Below are 11298 nucleotides of genomic sequence, written 5' to 3'. Positions count from 1 at the left end.
GATGAAAAAATGTTGACATGTTCAATTCTCATTTTTCTTTCTTTTTTTTTTCCCTTCCCTTCCCTTCCCCTTTCCCTTCCCTTCCCCTTTCCCTTTCCCTTCCCTTCCCTTCCCTTCCCTTCCCTTCCCTTCTCTTCCCTTCCCTTCCCTTCCCTTCTCAATATGGAATGCCTCCTGAATTTGTGTGTCATCCTTGCACTGGGGCCATGCTGATCTTCCTTCCTTGTATCTTTTCAAATTTAGTGTAGTGCCGTGGAAGTGAGCACACACATTTTTTTCTTTCAATGGTAAATTAATTCTATAGATCTACAAAGAAATGCTTGTTTTTCTCCTCATTCCTCCCCCAGGTTCTCTTGTGCATACCAGTTAAGTTATTTAGGAGAATAGAGGGAGTATGCATGCACACACATCCCGCCTCACCCTGATAAACTAGAAATTACCAACTATCACATGGAGAGAGAACCCTGAACTCATAAATTAAAAATTTCTTCCATCTCTTTGGGCATGTGGGTGGCTCAGTCAGTTAAGCGTCTGACTATTGATTTTGGCTCATGTCATGATCTCAGTTTGTGGGATGGAACCCACAAACAGGCTCTGAACAGTACAGAGCCTGATTGAGATTCTTTTTCTCCCTTTCTCTCTGCCCCTCCCTAGTTTGCACTGTCTTGATCTCTAAATGAATAAATAAATAAATAAATAAATAAATGTTTAAAAAATCTTCCATATCTTAGTGTACAGGTTAGAATAAAATATTATTTTATTTATATTTATTTATATATAGATTAATTTATACATAAGTGTATTTATACATAGATTATATTTAACTTATCATTGAATGTCTCTGTGTGTTTCTAAAATATTGAAGTTGATTGAATAACATGCCCCAGAAGAGAATTATATATTTTTGACACATGTTTTTCAAATCATATTTTACATGCTTTCAACCACCTTTATTACTTAAAAACCGTGGTTTCTAAATCCTAGATGACTCCATTGGATAACATCAATGTAGTTAACTAATTTACCATACAAATTAGTTTTAAAATTTCTCTAATGATTCATTGGTTGTGAGCTGTCATTTTAGGGAAATAATTATAACTTACATTTTTAAATTTTTGATAATTTACTAGCTTTTGATTGCCACTGTAACAAATTACTGCAGATGTAGTGGTTTAATGTACCATTACAGTTCCAGAGACCAGAAATCTGCACTAGGTCTTATGAGGCTAACATTAAAGGTTATGTTCCTTATGCAGTCTCTAAGGAAGATTCTGTTCCAGACTTTTCCAGCTTCTAGAGTCTGCTTGTATTCTATCATCACAACTCCTCTGACTCTACTTTTTTTTCCCACACTTATAAAGACCCATGGGATTACAATGAGCTCACCAGATAATCCAGATTAATCTTCTCATTTCAAAATTCTTTTCTTTTAAGTTTATTATTTATTTTGAGAGAGAAAGAGGGAGCATGAGGAGGGGAGGGACAGAGAGAGAGAGGGGAAGAGAGAGAGAGAATCTCAATGAGGGGCTTCATCTCACGAACCCTGAGATCATGACCTGAACCGAAATCAAGAGTTGGATGTCCAACTGACTGAGCCACCCAGATGCCCCTCATTTCAAAATTTTTAATGTAATCACATCTGCACACTCCCTTTTACACATAAGGTAACATACTCACCAGTTTTGAGGATTGGAGTATAGAAATCTGTAGAGAGAGGGAAGCTTTATTCTCTTTACCACAGTAGTGTTCTCTTTTTTATTTGTATCATTTGAGGCACAAAACTTTATCTGTAATTTTAGAAAGAAATATCCTGCACCAAATATAATAAGGATTAATTTTCCTCCAATATATTTTTATGTAACTCTATAACAATATTTTTAATTAAAAAAAGCTCATGATTCCATGCCATGCAAATTAAATTTGAATGATGCATGAATTTTGAGTTGCTAATTTTAATTTGCTTGTTCCTTTATTCTATTACCATAGTTTATGTAGTTTTTAAGACATAAAATGTAGCAATTTAGCTACTTTACTTTTCTAAAATGATGACAATGTTCTTGAGTTCATACCCTCTCCAACTCAGACAAGGAGGTATAATACTAGGTCACATCTAATAACACAGTTCCTAATTAACCTGATTAACTTGATTAACCTCAATTACCTAATATAAATTGATGCTTTTGCCAAGTGCCCTCTTGAGATCTCTTCCCAAGATTGATTAAAATTGACCACCAATTTTTTCCCATTCTTCCTACTGAGGTGGGCAGGCCATTGCCACTTTCTTTGAACCTAAGTTGGCTCTGTGACTGGCTTTTTCAAATTGAATGGAATAGAAGTGATGCCAAGGGATTTTATGTCTAGGCATCAAGAGATTCATGGTTTCCATTACCCCCTTGGACCACTCCCTCCACGTGACAATTGAATCTTGGTTAGGGTCCTTTGGGATGGCCGGAAGACATTGACCACATTGCTTTCAGCAGTTAGCATAGGATCTTTAATTTTTTATCTATAAACTTTATCATTTAGAGCTGTTTTAGGTTCACAGAAAAATTGAACAGGACGTACAGAAAGTTTTCATACACCCTCTGTCCCCCAACATGCACAACCTCCCCTACACTCAACATGTAACACCAGATATCACAGTTGTTACAATTGATGAATCTACACAGAAATGTCATTAGCACCAAAATGCCGTAGTGTTACTTGAGATTGAGTTTTTAGGTTTTTATTCTCTCTTCACTGCAGGGATGGAAACAAATGTTGAGGTCTTCTGTTATCCCTATTAGAAAACCCTTGACTCTGATAACATTGCAATTTCTTATGCTGTATCATGTTTTTCTAATTACCTTGCCTCTCTTCTTTTTTGTTCATCATGAACCTTTTTTTTTTATTCCCTTCTCCTAAAATCTAGTATTTTATGTAAGAACACTTGACCTTTGTTGTATGTGTTTTTTACTGAACTGCATTCTACTCCTTAGTATTCAGATTTAAGGAGCAACCATGCAAGGATTACTTATTATTTGGCTGTAACTTCTAAGAATATGTTCATAGTTATATCAACTTAAAATGCCTCAGATGAGAAGACCAAAAAATAGTCTCAATAAGGAGGTACATCTGGAGGGTACATAAGAAGATTCACAGTCATTGCAGAAAGATCATCAATGCTATTACCACTCTGGATAAAAAGATGAACATAGATATCAGTACAAATCAAGCTGCCCAAAGGTGACAGATGTTTATAAGCTAAAGACATATGTTTAGACATCTCTCTCTGAATGCATATGCTCTAATATTATTTTATATAAAAGGATATATGCTACATATGTTTTTGCTTCTAACTTTCTTTATTCACACAATAGTATAGCGTTGAGATTTTTCACGTTAGTGTTTAATATCTTTTATAATGACTGTGTAGTTTTCATTTATAAAGGTGTACCATTATTTACATAGCCATGATGGATTGTTAAGATATTTTCGTATTTTCATCGTTATAAATATATTTAGATGAGCATCTTTTTAACTATAAATTTGTTTACTACTGAAGCATATGTGAAATATATTAGCTGTTAGACTCACTTTTGCTAGAGATATAAAGATTTATTTAAGTAAAGTTGATATAAGTTGCCCACTTTACAGATAGGATTTCTTTGTATTCACCTTGGATTTCATTATTTTTTTGGATTTCATTTTTTTTTCAATATGTGAAATTTATTGTCAAATTGGTTTCCATACAACACCCAGTGCTCATCCCAAAAGGTGCCCTCCTCAATACCCATCACCCACCCTCCCCTCCCTCCCACCCCCCATCAACCCTCAGTTTGTTCTCAGTTTTTAAGAGTCTCTTATGCTTTGGCTCTCTCCCATTCTAACCTCTTTTTTTTTTTTCCTTCCCCTCCCCCATGGGTTTCTGTTAAGTTTCTCAAGCGGATTTCATTATTTTTATATTATAAATACATTTGATATAGGTCTAGAGTGAATAGACAGATCAATAGATTGATAGGTCAATAGACTGACTGATAGAAGAAAATAATTTTCATATGATTTTCCAGGTCTAATTCATATTCCTCAAGTCCATCATATACTGCCCCCTTATAAGAATCAAAGATGCCTGCAATAGTAAAACAAGAAAGAACTGATAGATTTTATATAAATGTAAATACATGAATTATGGATTCAAAGGTAGTTATTGTAGTAATAGTAGATGCTCTTTGTGCTGAATCCAATTTATTCTATCTTTAAAATTTGAAGTAACTATTAAAATAATTTTAGTTATCCTAAAATTATTTCATTTCTTTATTCTCACATGGAGTATAGAGAATGATAGTTTTCTTTAACCTGATTCTCCATTGCTTTACTTTTTGCCACTTAAGAGAAAACTCAGAGAAAAAACTAACATGATATTCTTCTAAAACCTGTTTAACCTTAACTTAATTTGGGTTCTCACCAATAAAAGAAAGGATACAGAATTCTCAAAGCTCTTTTTGTTACTTTATAATACAGAAAAAGAAATGCATACATGAAAATAACTTTCTCATATGGCTATGAAGGAGCCATCTAGGATGGCAGCTTTTTACAATTTTGTTGTGACAGAAGTCACTGAACTTTGGATTAAAAAAAAGCATAATTACAAACAATGCTTGTCAAGTGGCCATTGTCAATTTTAAAAGAAAGAGTTACAAGTTGAGAATGGAAATTATTAAAGAAATAAGAAAAGTCATTACCTCCATATACCTTCCTTAAATTGTCACCAACCCTACTTAATTATTTGGCAGCTTTTAAAAGTATTTAGGAAGTCAATCATGTGTAACCTATTGATTGCAGCTATTCATAAGCAGTAGAAGCAAACTGCAAACTCTAGGTTAATTGTATTTGAATTGTAAGACATTGACCAGACCTACTGCAAAGAATAAAAGACATATCAGTTTCTCCCCAGGACATACGCCAGGGCTTGAAATAGGATGGGTTTGTATAGGTCTCTCTCGGTAACAGGGCTACTCTTCAGATAACGCAGAGCACTTTAGTCAATAGGAAAGGCAGAACCTATTGCTTTGGAGACGTGATTTCTCTTGGAAATGGCTGATAAATCACAATTACATAAACTGAGGGAAGACATAACAGATCTATCAGCTGCATAATAATTATCATGGCAGAAGAACCTATTGCATTCTCCAGGTTAGAACTAACAAGCTTTTCAGAGTGTGCAATAAATCAGTTTTGAAAATGCCAAGTCACATCAGGTGTACTAAGCTATTAAGTAGTATTGGTTTACAACAAAACCAGAAATTGAGTATAGAATTTGCTTTAGACATTTCATTTGCAAAGTATATAAGAAATGCTAACAGGTATGGCATATTTGCATATGCAACAATTTCATAAGCTCACTGGAAAAAAAATTCAAAGTACAATGCAAAGTGGTATGATTTCCATTTTAAGGAAATAAAATCACTTCATGAAATTAGTTTTAAAAGTTAATAATCGGGGCGCCTGGGTGGCACAGTCGGTTAAGCATCCGACTTCAGCCAGGCCACGATCTCGTGGTCCGTGAGTTCCCACGTCAGGCTCTGGGCTGATGGCTCAGAGCCTGGAGCCTGTTTCCGATTCTGTGTCTCCCTCTCTCTCTGCCCCTCCCCCGTTCATGCTCTGTCTCTCTCTGTCCCAAAAATAAATAAATGTTGAAAAAAAAATTAAAAAAAAATAAAATAAAAGTTAATAATCACTCCTGTAATGGATCATAGTTTTAATATAATATAGAAATTATATTTTTTCTATATAATTAGATAAAAACATTCAATTTAAGCAAAGCCATTCAATTTACTGTGCTATAAACTAACTCCGCGACCAAAGAAGATTCCCATCTTCTTGAGGAATGGGACATTTTTGTTGTGTCAGTGAGAATTTCATTTTTTTCTGGTCTCAGTTTTCTACAACTATCCCTCAGGATCCATTACTAAAAGTGAAAACTGAGCCTGCAGGTAAGACTATGGACATTCACCCACTTTTACTTCTTTTAATTTATTTATGTGATATGTTGCATTCTGTTTCATTAAGGAGAAAACTTCTTTCTAAACAAACAAGCAAACAAACAATACTGTAGACTACAAGGTCTTTTTTTGTTCCTAGCCTCTATTCCATGTTACTAAGAACAGCAAGAATTTATTTATCATTATTTCTTAACATGTTTTCAAGTTTTAATATCCGTGAAACCATGCTTCTGTCTTCATGTTTTAATTTTTTTCACTTTATATGCTTTCTTACCTCTTAAAGATCAAGTAATGACATCAAAGAAACAAGGATAAGATGATTAGGAAAGGAACAGTTTGTATATATTTTTTTATTTATTGATTGGGGTTTATATACTCTGACCATTCTATAGGGCATTTTTTTTTTAGTTAATTATAACTGTTGTCTAGATAACTGATAATAAAATGGTAGATTTTTACTTGTAAGTAATGTACTTATATATCTTTTAGGACCTGTTTAGGGTCCTAGATTATTAAACAATGTTGCAGCCCATTTGCATTAGTTTAGTCCATACCCAATTTTTGGTTACTTATACATAACTCTGTAAAAATTTTCAAACATTTGTAAAAGTAAATCAGAGTGTATCTTTTATGCAAAGTCTGACTATAAAGGGATGTTGACATGTTTTAGTGGAGTAACAACCAAATATGCCTAATCCCACAAAATAATTACTACACAAAACTTCAATTTTATTTCAATGAAGTTGTTAGTATTTAAGACATCTTCCTTGAATTTGACGTGTGTTTGCACATTATTTGAATATCCATATTGGTGGCAAATTTGTGGATGAGTTTGATTTTGTAAAATAGTAAACTCTCTAGTCCAGAGAACAATGTGGATTATTAAAATGTCTATTAACCTACTTGTGAAGGAGTAACTCTCCAATTCCATAGTGGTTTGTCATCTGATTCTCAAAGCATGTTCCAAGGGGAATGAAAACATTTATTTTGCTCTTTGTTGTTGAAGTACAGTAAAATGCACAGATCTTAGGCATGCAATTTGATGCTTTACAACAAATGCTAAATCTGTGTACTCCACATCCCTCATCATTCATTCAGCAAAGATTTATTGAATACCAAGTGTGAACCCTTAGTTGCTAGAGATACGGTTATGAGTCAGATCAAATTATTACCCAGATGAATGGGTTTGTCATTAAGTGATATAGAGCCTCTTTAATATAAATATTTACAGGAAGGAGAAGTAGCAAGAGAGTGAATCACTTCTACTTGGGGAAGCAGATTTGGAAAGACTGCCTATCAGATTGATATTTTTGCCCTGCCTCCCTGTTACCACTTTATGAACTGGCATGGAAAATGAGGTTTACTTAAAAAGAAGACACCAAATTTGCATGGTAATTCAGGTCTCAGCAACCTGGGACCAAAGGCTCTTTCTTGAAATATATTTTCTCAGTTGGTTCATGGGTAAATGTCATGGAACTTGTTCAATGTCATCAGATTCACTCTAATCCCCCAAACAGTTGGGTTTACATCATTGGTTTTTTTTAATGTTTATTTTATTTTTGAGAGAGAGAGCTCACACACACAGGCGTGGTGGGGGGAAGGCCAGAAAGAGAGGGGACAGAAGATCTGAAACAAGCTCTGTGCTGACAGTAGAGAGCCTGATGGGGGGCTCAAATCTCCAGCTGTGAGATCATGACTGTACTGAAGTCAGAGGCTTAACCAGCTGAGCCACACAGGAGCCCCTACATCAGTGTTAATAATAACATTCTCATAAATTTTATTCCATAGTAACTTAAATTTTCATATTGGCGTTTTCTTTTCCTTTTTATTTCAAATGTCAAAGTTTGCTAGGTCCCATTAAGGAAATTGATAAAATGGTTGTCCAAATCAAATAAACTTGAAACTTGCCTAATGAAAGGGCTGCGTTAAGGATACAATTTAGAGTGAAACCTTCTTAGAAAAGATTTCCTTATTATTGATGAATGAAGGGTGTCTTAGTATTCCTAACATGTTTAGGCCTGAGAGTAACATTGTTGAGAAATAAATCCAGAGTTTTGAAAATTAACTCTGCAACAAATTTAAAATAAAGAAGTTAGAAGATCTTGGAGCTGAAATTTAAAGGTGGGTTCAAAACAAAAAACATGATTGTGATGGGTATTGAGGAGGCCACCTTTTGGGAAGAGCACTGGGTGTTGTATGGAAACCAGTTTGACAATAAATTTCATATTTATGGAAACTGAAAACAAAACAAAACAAAACAAAAAACACGATTTTCTTTTGAGCTATTAGAATGAGCAATTAAAAGAGTTTTTCTTGACTAGAAAGCTAAAAATGTTAATGATATAACATTCAGGCATTTCAGATAATGAAAATGTAGCACAGTGAATTTAATATATAAGAATTCATGTAAATAAGTTATTAATGAGAGTGATGCTCCTAGGAATTCTATGCATTAATAAATTGATCTAAATAAATGGTATCTACAGCTTATTATTTACCTGAAATTCATTAAAATTTTAATCATTTGAGAGTGACACTTTTGTTCAAAATTGATTTTTAGGTACATAATTAAATGGCCAAATTTTACTGAGAGCTGCCATTTTTAAATCAAGAAAATCATGCTTTAACTCTGCTCTAAATTTAGCAAAGATTCTTTATCAGAATTTGATGGCTCAAAGTTCAAATTACAGGGACACAGACATAGAGGTTTTACAAAAATACTTCAGCAGAACTGGAACAAAACAGCTCTATTTTACAACCATAAATGTTCACTGATGCCATTTTGCCACTTGTAATATGTTAAGCTATTAATAGAAAAGTCATGGGATAGCCGGAGGTCATTTCTCACTCTAAATCGTGTGTTTCAACCATGACTGCACATTGGAACCACCTGGGAGTTTTAAAAATTACCGATGTCAGGGTTCCACCCTTGAAATTTTTTATGAAATTGGTCTGAGACGCAGCTGGACATCAGGACTGCCAGCCACGGTTGAGAAACATTGCTCTAGAGAAACTTGAAATGTGAGAAGCTTGGAGATTTTAAAGGAGACCTCAGAGACAACTATGCCACAGAAATTATGGCAAAATAAGTGTTGTACATTGCTGGAAGATAGAACACAGTGTCAGCTAGGGAAGATGCCCAGAGAGGGGTTTCTTCAAATTTGTTACAGTGTTTATCATAGATTTTCTGTTCAGAGAACATCTGAGAACAACAAAGAAATTCTCAATAAAACCAATTATGTTAATATTTTTGGTTCATAAAATTTTGATAATACAGGGAATGTAGAGCCTCTCCAATCAGTGATGTTGTTAAATATCAAAATAACACTTTGAGAACACCTGAAATGTCAGTTAAATTATAACAAGGTATTTCTGTTATGTGGTGGGATCATTGCTTTACTTTTGCTCTATTTTTCTGTTAATGTTTTAACCAAATAGTTATGAGTTCATATTCTTTTATAAGCAATCTATAATTTCCACAAAATAAATGGGACCACAAAAAGTTTATCCCAGTTTCTGTGGAGTCCATAAATAATTGCTTTCAGGGGATGTTTAAATGAAATTATTTCCCTGACTGCTGGGATTGGGGATTTGTAAAGATTGTCCTTTGTGAGTAATAAGAAGAGCGTACTTGGATATAAAAATAGTAAAGAAATAATTAGCTCTTTTTTTTAGAAAAAAAAAAAAAGCTAAATTCCATGTTTAACAAAATTAATGAATCCCTAAATTCCTAAAGCTGAATATTGGTGTGTAAAAGAGCACTCCAAACCAATAGAGAATAACCCTAATATTCATGGATATTTAGCTACAACCTAATTTCTTCATATCATTCGGTATCTCCTAGGTTTAAATCAAACAGATATGTTACTTACTAAAAGGCCCAAAATAAGTTTTACTTTTCTGACAATGTCCTTTATTAACGGGTTATTTAAATTTTTTTTAATCTTTATTTATTTTTGAGAGAGAGAGAGAGAGAGACAGAGCATGAGCAGAGGAGGGGCAGAGAGAGGGAGACACAGAATCTGAAGCAGGCTCCAGGCTCTGAGCTGTCAGTACAGAGCCTGACGTGGGGCTCGAACTCTCAGACTGCAGGGTCAGACCTGAGCTGAAGTCGGACACTTTACTGACTGAGCCACCCAGGTGCCCCATTAATGGGTTATTTTTGAGAAGTCATTTATCAGGAACAAATTAAACTTACATTTTCAAAATTGTACGTTGGGTCAGTTGACCAGGTCTTTTTTTTTTTTTTTAATTTTTTTTTTAACGTTTTATTTATTTTTGAGACAGAGAGAGACAGAGCATGAACAGGGGAGGGTCAGCGAGAGGGAGACACAGAATCTGAAACAGGCTCCAGGCTCTGAGCTGTCAGCACAGAGCCCGACGCGGGGCTCGAACTCAAGGACCGCGAGATCATGACCTGAGCCGAAGTCGGCCGCTTAACCGACTGAGCCACCCAGGCACCCCAGTTGACCAGATCTTTAATCTCTTTTATGTTTCCAGCTAAGTTTGGTTACTGAGACACATGTGTTTAGAAATACTTGTTTGGAGCACACATGTTATTAATTGCTTTTTGAAGGGACTAGTGTAAGCTAGTTACTTTTTAAGGTGCTTGGTGTTTTGCATATTCACACTATCATTTATAGTGAATATTTTGCAAGACTGTAGCTATATAATCATTTTGTATAACAGTAACTGAATATGAAAGAGTTGAAAAGACAAGATTTTAAGTATGGGTTGAAGAGTCTGAACTTTAAGTAACTAGCAGATAATGTAAAAAAACAAACAAACAAACAAACAAACAAACAAACAAAAAAAACCCCAGTCTTGGTGGAAGATTAAATTTTCTTTTGGGGGATAATTTTTGTAGAACAGATATGAATTGAAAAAGGGAGGCAGAAGCTTAAGGGGAAAAGATGGCTAGGTAAACTTGTAAAGTTTTGGACCTTGAAAGGACAGAATATTTTCAGGGACTTGAAAATAGGAAACATTACTCTGTGATGTTAGAGGATAAGGGCGGCCATATGCTAATCTAACCATATACTATGCTAATTGCTCTATCTCCAGTCAGCTCCTTTAAAGCCATTTGATACAAATCACCTTGAATATTTACTAAATGAATGTTAGATGGTGGATTGGGGTGCAGGTATGGTTGAATGTTGGAGTAGTGAAAATGGGGAAAATAGAAAGGATGTTGAAGATTTACTCCGATTTTGTTACATTAGGTTTCTTATTTATTTTTATTTATTTATTTTATTTTATTTTATTATTTTATTTTATTTTATTTTATTTTATTTTATTTTATTTTATTTTATTTTAT

General features: G+C 34.2%; 1 protein-coding gene and 1 non-coding gene across 2 annotated transcripts in view; one reads left to right on the top strand and one right to left on the bottom strand.

The window, feature by feature from the left end:
- The window catches only part of GPC5 (glypican 5), a 1452106-nt gene that overhangs the window by 601914 nt on the left and 838894 nt on the right, over positions 1 to 11298 (top strand). The window lies entirely within an intron of this gene.
- LOC121037993 (U6 spliceosomal RNA) lies at positions 157 to 265 on the bottom strand. The gene has a single exon (XR_005794098.1). It is a non-coding gene; the product is annotated as a U6 spliceosomal RNA (small nuclear RNA).

Source organism: Herpailurus yagouaroundi, unplaced genomic scaffold (assembly GCF_014898765.1).
Source record: "Herpailurus yagouaroundi ecotype Mexico unplaced genomic scaffold, PumYag 164, whole genome shotgun sequence".
Lineage (NCBI taxonomy): Eukaryota > Metazoa > Chordata > Mammalia > Carnivora > Felidae > Herpailurus > Herpailurus yagouaroundi.
The sequence above is the reverse complement of the archived record's forward strand: the minus strand, read 5'-3'. Positions and strand labels throughout refer to the sequence as shown.